Source organism: Arachis hypogaea, chromosome 10 (genome assembly GCF_003086295.3).
Source record: "Arachis hypogaea cultivar Tifrunner chromosome 10, arahy.Tifrunner.gnm2.J5K5, whole genome shotgun sequence".
In the NCBI taxonomy this organism is placed as follows: Eukaryota; Viridiplantae; Streptophyta; class Magnoliopsida; order Fabales; family Fabaceae; genus Arachis; species Arachis hypogaea.
In genome coordinates, this window is record NC_092045.1 from 32,973,907 (window position 1) to 32,990,667 (window position 16,761).

Consider the following 16,761-nt stretch of genomic DNA (forward strand, 5'->3'; position numbering starts at 1 on the left):
CTGTAATCTCCTCTAAGCAGCTCCCTGAGGTGTTTGAATCGGCGTTGATTGCGGCGCTCTCGGAGCTTTGCTTTCTTTTCATGTTGGTCCAACCGCTTCAGTATCTGATGTAGCAGTTGACTAGTAGATGGTGGAGGAGGTGTGGCATCCTCTGTGGACTGGCTGGTAGTGGAAAGTTGTGGCCTGAGATATCTCCCGTTAGGGACATACTGATCATCCCATGGAAGAATGGCTTTGGTGTCGCCAGCTCTGTAGGATACTCTGGCTGCTGAGATAAGATCAGAGACCAATACGGGGAAAGGTAGGTTGCCCGTGATCTGCACATGTTCCATAGCATTCCGGATATGTCGCGGTAAATTGAGAGGCTGGTCTGTGAGGATGCACCATAGTAGAACGGCCATGTCTGCGGTGAAGGAGGACTCATGAGTACTCGGGAAGACATAATGGGACATAATCTGTGCCCATACGTGAGCCTCTAAGGTAAGTGCGGAAGCCGAGATTCCCTTAGGATGGGAATGATGGTATCCAAAGATCTATTTGCTCCCAGATCGAGCGATAACTCTGAGAACAGCGTCCCAGTCAAAAGTGTATGCATGGCACTTGGTTGCGGCTTTCTGAAAGGCGTCCAACCCTTCTGGAGCAGGTGGGAGATCTAAGGCTTACTGTTTGGCTTCTTTTGTAATGGGGACTTGCTTCTAGTGTAAATAGACGGACTGCAGAGTCGGCAGGTGGAAGTTGGAGTAGAACTCAACAACCCAAGAAAGATTAACCTGTCGTGACTGTCTCTTTAAAAATCCCCAATGTCTTTGTGCAATTTGTGGCTCAACAAATTCGGCGATACGAGGTGGAAGGATAAGAAGGTGTTCATTGTTGTAATTTCGAGCTACCAGAATAGGAAACATCTGCTCACAGTAGCGATTTGGGAATCGTGCAGTGTCCTTGGCTGGGAAGGCTCTCTCTTTTTCATCAACCTTGATAATCCTTTTAATTCTTTTTGTTGAGGGCTTAACTGCAGTTGAAGAAGGCTCTGCCACTAATGCTCTCTTCGTACCTTTCCTTGCTGTGGGTTTAGGGGTAGCTTTCTCTTTGCCTTTCTTGGTGGCCATTCTGAAAAAGGGAAGGGAAAGTAAATTAAATCCAAAGAATTAAAGCAAGGAAGGAGATAGAGTGAGTAATAAACAGTGCATAGTAAAGATGAATGAAATAAATACATGGTCATGACAACATGTGAAAAGATCATTAAAGGAAATAGGATAGTTGCACGAAAGGGTAAGTAGATGCAAGATGATTATTGGCATGCCGGCAAGGGCATGAGTAGCATAGATCAAGCATCACTTCGTAACAAACTAACATGTTTGTATTGGCAATTAAATTGAATTAATAAAATAGTAAAAGAAATTTGTGAAAAACATGCTTTGAATAGTAGGAAGTATAATAGAGAAGTGCATAATGCCATATGGGCTTTTTCACAAATACATAGCATGCATGGTAGATAAGGTATAGAAAGTATTAAAGTAAACATGCAAGCAATCCTTTAAAGAAAATAATATATAATTGCCAAATAATTTGCAACAATCTACAAGCATATAATGAGGAATAATGACTCAAATAAATTTCTAGCATCATGTAAAAAGGAAAGAAGAAGAAAGAAAATATGGATAATGAAAAGAAAAAGAAAAGAAAAGAAAATAACATATAAAATAAGAAGAATGATAGAAAATGAAGGAAGGGAAGAAGAAAATAAAACATTGTTAATGGAGGTGAGAGAGATAGAGTGAAAGGTGAGATAGAAGGAAGAAGGGAGAAGGAAGAAATAAGGAGGGAAAAGAAAAATTAGGATTTGGAGGAGAGAAAGATAAGATATTTTGGCAGTTTTGGTTGAGCTGTGCGGCGCAATCGACGCAGTCGCGTGGGACACGCGTTCGCGTGATTGTGCTATAATTTAGTTGACGCGGTCGCATCGGTCACGCGGTCGCGTGACCCAAATTATGCTTTTGGCGCGAGTACAGCCTCGCGCCTGCACAACTCTCTGTTCAAATTGATATATTTGCAAATTTCGGGGTGATGCGATCGCGTCGGTCATGCGATCGCGTGAGTGGGCTTCAGAAATGATGACGCGGATGCGTCAGCAACGCGTTCGCGTGAGAGGGATGGTGCGTCCAGCACCAATCCAGCACCACTCTCGCACAATATTTCGTTGTCCACCCCTTTTACGTCGAAAATCAAGGCACGCGGCCGCGTGGGGCACGCGGTCGCGTGGGAGGTCATGAATCCCATGTGACGCGGACGCGTCAGCGACGCGGTTGCGTGGGAAAATTTGTGCCATTGGCACACCTCCATCCACGCACCAGCGAAACTCTCTGTTCGTTTTTTATATTCTCACCTCTCCTTGTGACGCGGACGCGTCGTAGATGCAGTCGCGTCGCGCGGCCCCCTTTTTTTTTATAAAAGTATGCAAATGCAGATGCATGAAGGTACTGATAAAGAGAAGAGTTATTGACTAGGAAAAACTAAAGATAGAAAGAAAAGAACGATCATACCATGGTGGGTTGTCTCCCACCTAGCACTTTGCTTTAACGTCCGTAAGTTGGACGCTCCACTAGCTCAATCTTCTGCCATGTGGGGATCTTCCAAGAGGAAGATCTCAAGCTCTTTGTTTTTCTGCATCTTCTCGTAATGGTACAGCTTCAGACGTTGTCCATTAACTTCGATAAGTTCAGAGTTTGAAGGGTGGCTTAGGTGATAAACTCTGTATGGTTCGGCCTTCTCTACTCTGTATGGACCTTCCCATCTTGATCTCAACTTGCCTGGCATGAGCCTTAGTCAAGATTTGTAAAGGAGGACTAAATCCCCAGGTTGGAACTCTTTTCTCTTGATGTGCTGATCATGTACAGCCTTCATCTTCTCCTTGTATATTCTTGAGTTATCACAAGCTTCTAGGCGAAGGCTCTCCAGTTCTTGTAGTTGCAACTTCCTTTCAACTCTAGCTTGCTCAATTCCTATGTTGCACTCCTTGACTGCCCAAAAGGCTCTGTGCTCTACTTCAACTGGGAGATGACAAGCTTTTCCATAAACTAAGTGGAAAGGACTCATCCCAATAGGAGTTTTATATGCTGTCCTGTATGCCCATAGTGCATCTTGTAGCCTGGTGCTCCAGTCCTTTCTATGAGGTTTGACTATCTTCTGCAAGATACGCTTTATCTCTCTATTTGACACCTCAGCTTGCCCATTGGTTTGAGGATGGTATGCTATTGCAACCTTATGAATTATCCCATGCTTCTTCATCAATCCTGTTAGTCTCCTGTTATAAAAATGGGTGCCTTGATCGCTCACGATTGCTCGTGGTGATCCAAAGCGGCAAATAATATGGTTTCTCACAAAGGAAACAATAGTGTTAGCATCATCAGTGTGGGTAGGAATTGCTTCCACCCATTTGGAAACATAATCCACAGCTAACAATATATAAAAATGACCATTAGAATTTGGGAACGGACCCATGAAGTCAATGCCCCAAACATCAAAAATTTCTCAGAAAAGCATAATTTGTTGAGGCATCTCATCCCTCCTGGATATATTACCAAATTTTGGCATGGAAGACAAGATTTACAAAACTCAGCAGCGTCTCTAAAAAGAGTAGGCCACCAGAATCCGCAGTCTAAGATCTTTCTAGTTGTTCTTTGAGGACCAAAATGTCCTCCACTCTCAGACGAGTGACAGGCCTCTAAAATGGACTGGAATTCTGATTGAGGCACACAACGTCTAATTACCTGATCAGTGCCACATCTCCACAAATATAGGTCATCCCATATATAATATTTAGACTCGCTTTTCAGCTTGTCCCTTTGATGCTTAGAAAAGTGTGGAGGAAATGTGCGGCTAACTAGATAATTAGCTACAGGTGTGTACCAAGGGGCTACTTCAGATACTGCTTGCAGGTTATCCAGTGGGAAAATTATAATCTATAGGAGTAGAATCATCCTTAATGTGCTCAAGGCGACTCAAGTGGTCTGCCACTAGATTCTGGTTACCACTCCTATCCTTTATTTCTAAATCAAATTCTTGTAATAGTAGTATCCAACGTATGAGCCTTGGTTTGGACTCCTTTTTAGCTAATAGATACTTTAAAGCTGCATGGTCCAAATACACTACTACTCTAGTACCAAGTAAATAAGCTCGGAATTTATCCAGAGCAAAAACAATAGCAAGAAGCTCTTTCTCAGTAGTAGTATAATTGGACAGGGCAGCGTCTAAAGTCTTAGACGCATAAGCAATAACAAAAGGATCTTTACCTTCACGCTGAGCCAACGCTGCTCCTACTGCATGGTTGGAAGCATCGCACATGATTTCAAAAGGCTGTCTCCAGTCTGGTCCTCGCACAATTGGAGCTTGAGTCAGGTTGGTCTTTGATGAGCGGATATTTTATACGCTTTTTGGGGGTAATTTCATGTAGATTTTAGCATGTTTCAGTTAGTTTTTAGTAAAATAATATTAGTTTTTAGGCAAAAATCATATTTCTGGACTTTACTATGAGTTTGTGTGTTTTTCTGTGATTTCAGGTATTTTCTGGCTGAAATTGAGGGAGCTGAGCAAAAATCTGACTTAGGCTGAAAAAGGACTGCTGATGCTGTTGGATCCTGACCTCCCTGCACTCGAAATGGATTTTCTGGAGCTACAGGAGTCCAATTGGCGCGCTCTCAACGGCGTTGGAAAGTAGACACCCAGGGCTTTCCAGCAATATATAATAGTCCATACTTTGCGCAAGAATAGACGACGTAACTTGGCGTTAAACGCCAAGTTCATGCTGCTGTCTGGAGTTAAACGCCAGAAAAATGTCATTATCCGGAGTTGAACGCCCAAAACACGTCATAACCTGAAGTTTGACGCCAAGAAAGGCCTCTACACGTGGAAAGCTTTAGTCTCAGCCCCAGCACACACCAAGTGGGCCCCAGAAGTGGATTTCTGCACCAATTATCTTAGTTTATTCATTTTCTGTAAACCTAGGTTACTAGTTTACTATTTAAACAACTTTTACAGACATTTCTTGTACCTCATGACATTTTCAGATCTGAATTACATACTTTGTGACGGCATGAGTCTCTGGTGCGCGAAATTGTGAACTATACTTTTTCACAACTCTCATAATCCCCGGTCATGAACCCCAAAAACTTGGTAGCTCAATACCATGGCATTACACAACTTCGCACAACTAACCAGCAAGTGCACTGGGTCGTCCAAGTAATAAACCTTACGCGAGTAAGGGTCGATCCCACGGAGATTGTTAGTATTGAAGCAAGCTATGGTCATCTTGTAAATCTTAGTCAGGCAAACTCAAATGTATATGGTGATGAACGAAAATAACATAAAAGATAAAGATAGTGATACTTATGTAATTCATTGGTAGGAACTTCAGATAAGCGTATGAAGATGCCTTCCCTTCCGTCTCTCTGCTTTCCTACAGTCTTCATCCAATTCTTCTTACTCCTTTCCATGGCAAGCTCGTGTAGGGTCTCACTGTTGTCAGCAGCTACCTCCCATCCTCGCAGTGAAAGCTAATGCACACACTCTGTCACAGTGCTGCCAATCACCGGTGTGGTTCCCTCCCCTACTGGAATAGAATCCAGTGATTCTTTTGCGTCTGTCACTAACGCCCAGTAAGTTACAGGTTTGAAGCACGTCACAGTCATTCAGTCATTGAATCCTACTCAGAATACCACAGACAAGGTTAGACCTTCCGGATTCTCTTGAATGCCGCCATCAGTTCTTGCCTATACCACGAAGACTCTGATCTCACGGAATGGTTGGCTCGTTTGTCAGGCGAGCACTCGGTTGTCAGGCGATCAACCATGCATCGTGCAATCAGGAATCCAAGAGATATTCACTAGAGCCTCGAATGCTAGTAGAACAAGAGTGGTTGTCAGTCACTTTGTTCATGAGTGAGAATGGTGATGGGCGTCAATCATCACCTTCATCAAGTTGAAGAACAAGTGATATCTTGGATAAAGAACAAGCGGAATTGAATGGAAGAACAATAGTAATTGCATTAATACTCGAGGTACAGCAGAGCTCCACACCTTAATCTATGGTGTGTAGAAGCTCCACCGTTGAAAATACATAAGCATAAGGTCTAGGCATGGCCGAATGGCCAGCCTCCCAATGATCTAAGATCTAAAGTGATCAAAAGATATAAAGATCCAAAGACCTCTAATACAATAGTCAAAGGTCCTACTTATAGAAAACTAGTAACCTAAGGTGTACAGAAATGAGTAAATGACATAAAAATCCACTTCCGGGCCCACTTGGTGTGTGCTTGGGCTGAGCAATGAAGCAAATTTCGTGCAGAGACTCTTCTTGGAGTTAAACGCCAGCTTTAGTGCCAGTTTGGGCGTTTAACTCCCATTTGGGTGCCAGTTCCAGCGTTTAACGCTGGGATTTCCTGAGGTGACTTTGAACGCCGGTTTGGGCTATCAAATCTTGGGCAAAGTATGGACTATCATATATTGCTGGAAAGCCCAGGATGTCTACTTTCCAAAGCCGTTGAGAGCGCGCCAATTGGGCTTCTGTAGCTCCAGAAAATCCACTTCGAGTGCAGGGAGGTCAGAATCCAACAGCATCTGCAGTCCTTTTTGGTCTCAGAATCAGATTTTTGCTCAGGTCCCTCAATTTCAGCCAGAAAATACCTGAAATCACAGAAAAACACACAAACTCATAGTAAAGTCCAGAAAAGTGAATTTTAACTAAAAACTAATAAAAATATACCAAAAACTAACTATATCATATCAAAAACATACTAAAAACAATGCCAAAAAGTATACAAATTATCCGCTCCAAAAATTTTCGAAAATAAGGAGCACTAGATCTAAAAATTTTAAGTCTTGAGTCTTTTGTGTGTTTTTCTCTTTCATCATAAAATTCAAAATTCAAAAAAGTTTCTATTTTCTAATTAATTTTGAACTACTTTTTTTTTTCGAAATTTTTTTTTTAAAAAAAAAAATTCAGATTTCAATTTCAAATTATTTTTTTTATTGCTTTTGTTTCGTTTTTATTTTATAAAAAAATTAATTTTTTAGACAATAGCAACATACATACCATCTCTTTTATTCCATTATGGAATTAAGAGGGAATGATCAGTCCAAGAGGACTCTGGGGTCATATGCTAACCCCACTACTGCTTCATATGGGAGTAGTATTTGTATACCCTCCATTGGAGTTAGTAGCTTTGAGCTGAATCCTCAGCTCATTATCATGGTGCAGCAAAACTGCCAGTATTCTGGTCTTCCACATGAAGAACCTACAGAGTTTCTGGCACAATTTCTGCAAATTGCTGATACAGTACATGATAAGGAAGTAGATCAGGATGTCTACAGATTATTACTGTTTCCATTTGCTGTAAAAGATCAAGCTAAGAGGTGGTTAAATAACCAGCCTAAGAACAGCATAAAAACATGGAAGCAGCTGTCAGAAAAATTCCTGAATCACTATTTCCCTCCAAAACGGATGACACAGCTAAGGCTAAGCATCCAAGGCTTCAAACAAGGAGATAATGAATCCCTTTATGATGCCTGGGAGAGATACAGAGAGATGCTAAGAAAATGCCCCTCTGAAATGTTTTCAGAATGGGTGCAACTAGACATCTTCTACTATGGGCTTACAGAAAAAGCTCAAATTTCTCTAGACCACTCAGCTGGTGGATCTATACATATGAGAAAAACAATTGAAGAAGCTCAAGAGCTTATTGATACAGTTGCCAGAAATCAGCATCTGTATCTAAGCAGTGAATCTTCCATGAAAGAAGAAGCAAAAACAGTAACTGCAGAACTCAGTCCGGTGGATCAGGCTAATGAAATTAATCAACAATTGGACTTTCTAACTCAGCAGCTAGCCGAATTTAAGGAAATATTACAGGAAACAAGAATGGCTAACAGGAATATGGAAGTGCAATTAAAGCAGACAGAAAAACAACTGTCAAAACAAATAGCAGAAGAATGCCAAGCAGTTCAATTAAGAAGTGGGAAAACATTAAATACCTCACTTCAAGAAAGCAGGAAGCTAAGAAATGGACAAATGTCTACTCAAAATCCCTCTGTGGACAATCAGAGCCCAGAGTGGAATGATGCTGGCGCTGAACGCCCAGACCATGCTCATTCCTGGCGTTCAACGCCAGAAACAAGCATGAATCCGGCGTTGAACGCCCAAAGGGAACATGGTTCTGGCGTTCAAACGCCAGTAACCAACAAGGAAGTGGCGTCTAACGCCACTCCAGCTTTCACCCCTGGCATTCAAATGCCAGTGAGTGATCAGTCACATACAAGTGCTGATAACAATCCTTCTAAAAAGGCTTCCCAACCCACTTCTGTAGGTAATAAACCTGCAGCAACTAAGGTTGAGGAATACAAAGCCAAAATGCCTTATCCTCAAAAACTCCGCCAGGCGGAACAGGATAAGCAATTTGCCCGCTTTGCAGACTATCTCAGGACTCTTGAAATAAAGATTCCGTTTGCAGAAGCACTTGAGCAAATACCTTCTTATGCTAAGTTCATGAAAGAGATCTTAAGTCATAAGAAGGATTGGAGGGAAACTGAAAAAGTTTACCTCACTGAAGAATGCAGTGCAGTCATTCTGAAAAGCTTACCTGAGAAGCTTAAAGATCCTGGGAGCTTTATGATACCATGCACATTAGAAGGTGTTTGTACCAAGCAAGCTTTATGCGATCTTGGGGCAAGTATCAACCTAATACCTGCATCTACTATCAGAAAGCTTGGTTTGACTGAAGAAATCAAACCAACCAGGATATGTCTTCAACTTGCTGATGGCTCCATTAAATACCCATCAGGCGTGATAGAAGACATGATTGTCAAGGTTGGGCCATTTGCTTTTCCTACTGACTTTGTGGTGCTGGAAATGGAGGAGCACAAGAGTGCAACTCTCATTCTAGGAAGACCTTTCCTAGCAACTGGCCGAACCCTCATTGATGTCCAAAAAGGGGAAGTAACCTTGAGAGTCAATGAGGAGGAGTTCAAGTTGAATGTTGTTAAAGCCATGCAACATCCAGACACCCCAAATGACTGCATGAGTGTTGATCTTATTGACTCTCTGGTAAGAGAGGTCAATATGGCTGAGAGTCTCGAATCAGAGCTGGAGGACATCTTTAAAGATGTTCAGCCTGATTTGGAGGAATCAGAGAAGATAATAGAACCTCTGAAAATCCCTCAAGAAGAGGAGAAACCTCCAAAACCCGAGCTCAAACCATTGCCACCATCCCTGAAATATGCATTTCTGGGAGAAGGTTAAACCTTTCCTGTAATTATAAGCTCTACCTTAGAGCCACAGGAAGAGGAAGCACTAATTCAAGTGCTAAGGACGCAAAAGACAGCTCTTGGGTGGTCCATTAGTGATCTTAAGGGCATTAGCCCAGCCAGATGCATGCACAAAATCTTGTTGGAGGATGACGCCAAGCCAGTGGTTCAACCACAAAGGCGGCTGAACCCAGCTATGAAAGAAGTGGTGCAAAAAGAGGTCACTAAATTACTAGAGGCTGGGATTATTTATCCTATTTCTGACAGCCCTTGGGTGAGCCCTGTCCAAGTTGTCCCTAAGAAGGGTGGCATGACAGTGGTTCATAATGAAAAAAATGAACTGGTTCCTACAAGGACAGTTACAGGGTGGCGTATGTGCATTGATTACAGAAGACTCAATACAGCCACCAGAAAGGATCATTTTCCTTTACCATTCATAGACCAAATGCTAGAAAGACTAGCAGGTCATGAATACTACTGCTTCCTGGATGGATATTCAGGTTATAATCAAATTGCAGTAGATCCCCAGGATCAGGAGAAAACGGCATTCACATGCCCATCTGGAGTATTTGCATATAGAAGGATGCCATTTGGCCTGTGCAATGCACCTGCAACATTCCAGAGGTGCATGCTCTCAATTTTCTCTGATATGGTGGAAAAATTTCTGGAAGTCTTCATGGATGACTTTTCAGTATTTGGAGACTCATTCAGCTCCTGCCTTAACCATTTAGCACTTGTTCTGAAAAGATGCCAAGAGACTAACCTGGTTTTAAACTGGGAAAAATGTCACTTTATGGTGACTGAAGGAATTGTCCTTGGGCACAAAATTTCGAACAAGGGAATAGAGGTGGACCAAGCTAAGGTAGAAGTAATTGAAAAATTACCACCACCTGCTAATGTTAAGGCAATCAGAAGCTTTCTGGGGCATGCAGGATTCTATAGGAGGTTTATAAAGGATTTTTCAAAAATCGCCAAACCTCTGAGCAACCTGCTAGCTGCAGACACGCCATTTATCTTTGATAAAGAGTGTCTGCAGGCATTTGAGACTCTGAAAGCTAAATTGGTTACAGCACCAATCATCTCTGCACCAGACTGGACATTACCATTTGAACTGATGTGTGATGCCAGTGACCATGCCATTGGTGCAGTGTTGGGACAAAGGCATGACAAGCTTCTGCATGTCATTTACTATGCCAGCCGTGTGCTAAATGATGCACAGAAGAATTACACAACCACAGAAAAAGAGCTACTTGCAGTGGTTTATGCCATTGACAAATTCAGATCCTATTTAGTAGGATCAAAAGTGATTGTGTACACTGATCATGCTGCTCTTAAATATCTACTCACAAAGCAGGATTCAAAGCCCAGACTCATCAGATGGGTGTTGCTTCTGCAAGAGTTTGATATAGAAATAAGAGACAGAAAAGGGACAGAGAATCAAGTAGCAGATCACCTGTCCCGAATAGAACCAGTGGAAGGGGCGTCCCTCCCTCTCACTGAAATTTCTGAAACCTTTCCGGATGAGCAACTACTAGCCATCCAGGAAGTGCCATGGTTTGCAAACATTGCAAACTACAAGGCAGTAAGATTCATACCCAAAGAGTACAGTAAGATGCAGTCAAAGAAATTAATCACAGATGCAAAGTACTATCTTTGGGATGAACCATATCTCTTTAAGAGATGTGCAGACGGAGTAATCCGTAGATGTGTGCCTAAAGAAGAAGCACAGAAGATCCTTTGGCATTGCCATGGATCACAGTATGGAGGACATTTTGGAAGTGAACGAACAGCCACAAGAGTCCTCCAAAGTGGCTTCTACTGGCCTACTCTCTATAAAGACTCCCGAGCATTTGTGCTTAACTGTGATAGTTGCCAAAGATCAGGCAACCTGCCTCACAGTTATGCCATGCCCCAACAAGGAATCTTGGAGATTGAGTTGTTTGATGTATGGGGCATTGACTTCATGGGACCTTTCCCACCATCATACTCAAACACTTATATCTTGGTGGCAGTGGATTATGTATCCAAATGGGTGGAGGCTATTGCAACACCCACTAATGACACTAAAACAGTGTTAAAATTCCTCCAGAAACATATCTTCAGCAGATTTGGTATCCCTAGAGTGTTAATCAGTGATGGGGGCACTCATTTCTGTAATAAACAGCTCTACTCTGCTCTAGTACGTTATGGAGTCAACCACAGGGTGGCTACTCCATATCACCCACAAACTAATGGGCAGGCTGAAGTCTCAAATAGAGAACTTAAAAGAATTCTGGAACGGACTGTAATTAACCGTAGAAAGGATTGGGCAAGAAGCTTGGATAATGCTCTATGGGCATACAGAACAGCATTTAAGACCCCTATAGGGACCTCTCCGTACCAGCTGGTGTATGGAAAGGCATGTCACTTGCCAGTGGAACTGGAACACAAGGCCTATTGGGCAACCAGATTCCTGAACCTTGATGCCAAGTTAGCTGGAGAAAAACGATTACTCCAGTTAAATGAGCTAGAGGAATTTAGACTCAATGCTTTCGAAAATGCAAAAATTTACAAAGAGAAAGCAAAAAGATGGCATGATAAGAAATTGTCATCCAGAGTCTTTGAGCCAGGACAGAAAGTTCTGTTATTTAATTCAAGGCTCAAATTATTCCCTGGGAAATTAAAATCCCGGTGGAGAGGTCCATATGTAATCACAAGCGTATCACCATATGGATACATAGAACTTCAGGATAGTGACTCTAACAAAAAGTTCATTGTTAATGGACAAAGAGTTAAACACTATCTTGAAGGTAATCTCGAGCAAGAATGCTCAAAACTGAGACTTAATTGAAGATCAGTGATAGTCCAGCTAATGACATTAAAGAAGCGCTTGCTGGGAGGCAACCCAGCCATGTACAAAGTTTAATTACTAATCAAATAAATTTTCTTTCTTTACAGGTTTAGGTCTAAGTATCTTCAAAGGTGAAATAGCAAATTTACTGAAGTCCCAAGAGTTACAGAGAAATTTGGAAGCTCACTGGCATGAAAAAGCCAGTAAAAAAACACTTTGGGCGTTAAACGCCCAAAAGAAGCACCTACTGGGCGTTTAACGCCAGTAAGGGTAGCCTTCTGGGCGTTAAACGCCAGAAAGGAGCATCTTCTGGGCGTTAAACGCCAGAAAGATGCACCTTCTGGGCGTTTAACGCCAATCTGCTAGCATTCTGGGCGTTTAGAAAAAGGCCCAGTAAAGAAGGACTTCCTGGCGTTCAACGCCAGAAAGAAGCATCACATGGGCGTTGAACGCCCAGGAGAAGCAACATGTGGGCGTTAAACGCCCAAACCATGCACCATGTGGGCGTTTAACGCCAGGATGGTGGGAGGAGGTACAATTTCGTTTTTCTTTGCATTTTTTTCAAAATTTTTATGTTTCAATTCTTGATTTCTTGCATACACATATTTCAAATTATCACTTTCAATTCCAAAAATTTTATCCTAATTTCTAAAATCCAATGATTGCAAATATTTTAGATTTATCTTAACCCAAAAGAACAAATGGCTTTCCAATTCAATCCATCATCTTTTCAAATTTGTTTTCAACACATCAATTATCTTTTACAATCTTTTTCAAAATTAAATTTCAAATCTATCTTTTAAATTATTATTCATATCTTTTTCTTTTCAAAATTATATCTTTTTCTAATCATATCTTTTAAAATCATATCTTCTATTTTATCCCTTTCTTATTTTTTTCGAAAATTCCCCACCCCCCTCCCTATATATTGTGTTCGGCGTCCCCTCACCATCACCATTCCACAATTGCTCTCCTTCTATCCCTCTTCTTTCTTCTCCTTTGCTTGGGGACAAGCAAAACTCTAAGTTTGGTGTGCTTATCCGTGATCACAAAAACATACTCACTTAAGATCATGGCTCCTAAAGGAAAGCAAACCGCCCCAAGAGGGAAGAAAGAAAGCGCTCCAAAGCCACTTTGGAATCAAGGGAAGTTCTTAACTAAAGAACATTCAGACCATTACTACAAGATAATGAGTCACAGATCAGTGATCCCGGAAGTCAGATTTGATCTGAAAGAAGATGAATATCCGGAGATCCAAGAGCAAATTCGAAACAGGAATTGGGAAATTCTGGCCAATCCTGAAACGAAAGTGGGGAAGAACATGGTTCAGGAATTTTATGCTAATCTATGGCAGACAGAAAGGCAAAGAATCATTGGAGCTGCTCTCTTTGACCATAAGACCCTAGTCAGAGGGAAGATCATTCATACCAATTCTGACAGGATCAGGGAGATATTCAAGATTCCTCAACTAAAAGATGACCCAGACTCCTTTAATAGGAGAATGATGAGGGTCAATAAAGGGCTGGACAAGGTTCTGGAGGACATATGCATCCCTGGAGCCAAGTGGACTACCAGTACAACTGGCATCCCAGTTCAACTCAAAAGAGAAGATTTAAAACCAGTAGCTAGAGGCTGGCTGGATTTCATTAGTCGTTCCATATTGCCCACCAGCAACCATTCTGAAATTACCATCAAAAGAGCTGTCATGATTTACTGCATCATGTTGGGAAAAGAAGTGGAAGTCCATCAGCTGATCTCCTGTGAGCTATATAAAATAGCAAACAGGAATTCTAAAGACGCCAAATTGGCTTATCCAAACCTAATTTCTATGCTTTGCAAAGATGCTGGAGTAAAGATGGGAATAACTGAATATATCCCAATTGAAAAGCCCATTACTGGAACATCAATGATCAGGCAACAGCAACAAGAGGATCCTGCCAGAAGGAGAGCACAAGAAGCCCTCCCAGAACTGCCCCAATTCGAATATTGGGAACAGCTTGAGGCTTCTATTTCCAGATTGCAAGAAGCTATGGATCAAATAAAGGAAGAACAGAATAATCAAGGTAGCATGATTTGCAAACTGCTCAAAGAACAAGAAGAGCAAGGGCGTGATATAAGGGAGCTGAAGCGCCAAAAATTAATCCTTGAACCACACCCCAAAGAATTAGAGGAGCATCCACTCCTCAAAACAACAGGTTGCTGAGTTCCAATTTTTCTGTTTTAACTTAGTAATAATTATTCCTTTCAGAAATTGACCTTAGAAGATATTTAGTAGTAATTAGTATGTCTATTTTGATTTTATTTCCAACTAAGTTATAATTTATTTTTCTCATCATCATTAGGCATGAATAAAGTAGTAGATTTTCTTTTAGAATAAAGAAGTAATTTATATTTTTTGAGTTCTTAATAAATAAAATTATAATTAATTATATGTGGTGGCAATACTTTTTGTTCTCTGAATGAATGCTTGAATAGTGCATAATATGTACTTTGAATTTGATGAATATTGGCTCCTGAAAGGATGAGGAACACGAAAAATATTGTTGATGATCTGAAAAATCATGAAATTGATTCTTGAAGCAAGAAAAAGCAGTCAAAAAAAAAAAACACAATATTCACAAGCCATGGGCACTAGCCAAGAATAAAAAGGATCCAAGGCTTTGAGCATCAATGGATAGGAGGGCCCAAGGAAATAAAATCCAGGCCTAAGCGGCTAAACCAAGCTGTCCCTAACCATGTGCTTGTGTCATGAAGGTCCAAGTGAGAAGCTTGAGACTGAGTGGTTAAAATCGTGATCCAAAGCAAAAGAGTGTGCTTAAGAGCTCTGGACACCACTGACTGGGGACTCTAGCAAAGCTGAGTCATAATCTGAAAAGGTTCACCCAGTTATGTGTCTGTGGCATTTATGTATCTGGTGGTAATACTGGAAGACAAAGTGCTTAGGGCCACAGCCAAGACTCATAAAATAACTGTGTTCAAGAATCAACATACTACACTAGGAGAGTCAACAATACTATCTGAATTCTGAGTTCCTAAGGATGCCAATCATTCTGAAAATTTAAAGATACAGGGAGATGCCAAAACTATTCAGAGACAAAAAGCTACAAGCCCCGCTCATCTAATAAGAATCTGAGCCTCATTTAAAACTCGAGAATATTATTATTTCTTTATTTCTGTTAGAACCTATTTTATTCATCTAGTTGCTTGAGGACAAGCAACAGTTTAAGTTTGGTGTTGTGATGAGCGGATATTTTATACGCTTTTTGGGGGTAATTTCATGTAGATTTTAGCATGTTTCAGTTAGGTTTTAGTAAAATAATATTAGTTTTTAGGCAAAAATCATATTTCTGGACTTTACTATGAGTTTGTGTGTTTTTCTGTGATTTCAGGTATTTTCTGGCTGAAATTGAGGGAGCTGAGCAAAAATCTGACTTAGGCTGAAAAAGGACTGCTGATGCTGTTGGATCCTGACCTCCCTGCACTCGAAATGGATTTTCTGGAGCTACAGGAGTCCAATTGGCGCGCTCTCAACGGCGTTGGAAAGTAGACACCCAGGGCTTTCCAGCAATATATAATAGTCCATACTTTGCGCAAGAATAGACGACGTAACTTGGCGTTAAACGCCAAGTTCATGCTGCTGTCTGGAGTTAAACGCCAGAAAAACGTCATTATCCGGAGTTGAACGCCCAAAACACGTCATAACCTGAAGTTTGACGCCAAGAAAGGCCTCTACACGTGGAAAGCTTTAGTCTCAGCCCCAGCACACACCAAGTGGGCCCCAGAAGTGGATTTCTGCACCAATTATCTTAGTTTATTCATTTTCTGTAAACCTAGGTTACTAGTTTACTATTTAAACAACTTTTACAGACATTTCTTGTACCTCATGACATTTTCAGATCTGAATTACATACTTTGTGACGGCATGAGTCTCTAAACTCCATTGTTGGGAGTGAGGAGCTCTGCAGCGTCTCGATGATTTAATACAATTCCTTTGTTTTCCATTCAAACACGCTTGTTCTTATCTAAGATGTTTATTCGCGCTTAACCGTGGAGAAGGTGATGATCCGTGACACTCATCACCTTCCTCAATCCATGAACGTGTGCCTGACAACCACCTCCGTTCTACATCAGACTGAATGAACATCTCTTAGATTCCCCAACAGAATCTTCGTGGTATAAGCTAGGTAGATGGCGGCATTCATGAGAATCCGGAAAGTCTAAACCTTGTCTGTGGTATTTCGAGTAGGATTCCGGGATTGAATGACTGTGACGTGCTTCAAACTCTTGAGGGCTGGGCGTTAGTGACAGACGCAAAAGAATCAATGGATTCTATTCCAACCTGATTGAGAACCGACAGATGATTAGCCGTGCTGTGACAGAGCATAGGAACGTTTTCACTGAGAGGATGGGAAGTAGCCACTGACAACGATGACACCCTACATAGAGCTTGCCATGGAAGGAGCCTGCGTGTGAGAAGTGGATTTCAAGGAAGAGTTGAAGTCAGAGGACAAAGCATCTCCAAAACTCCAACATACTCTCCATCAATAAAGTAACAATTCCTTATTCCAAATACTTTGACTTCTTATCATTAAAACGATTTAATCCTATTGGCATCCTGACTAAGAATAATAAAATAAA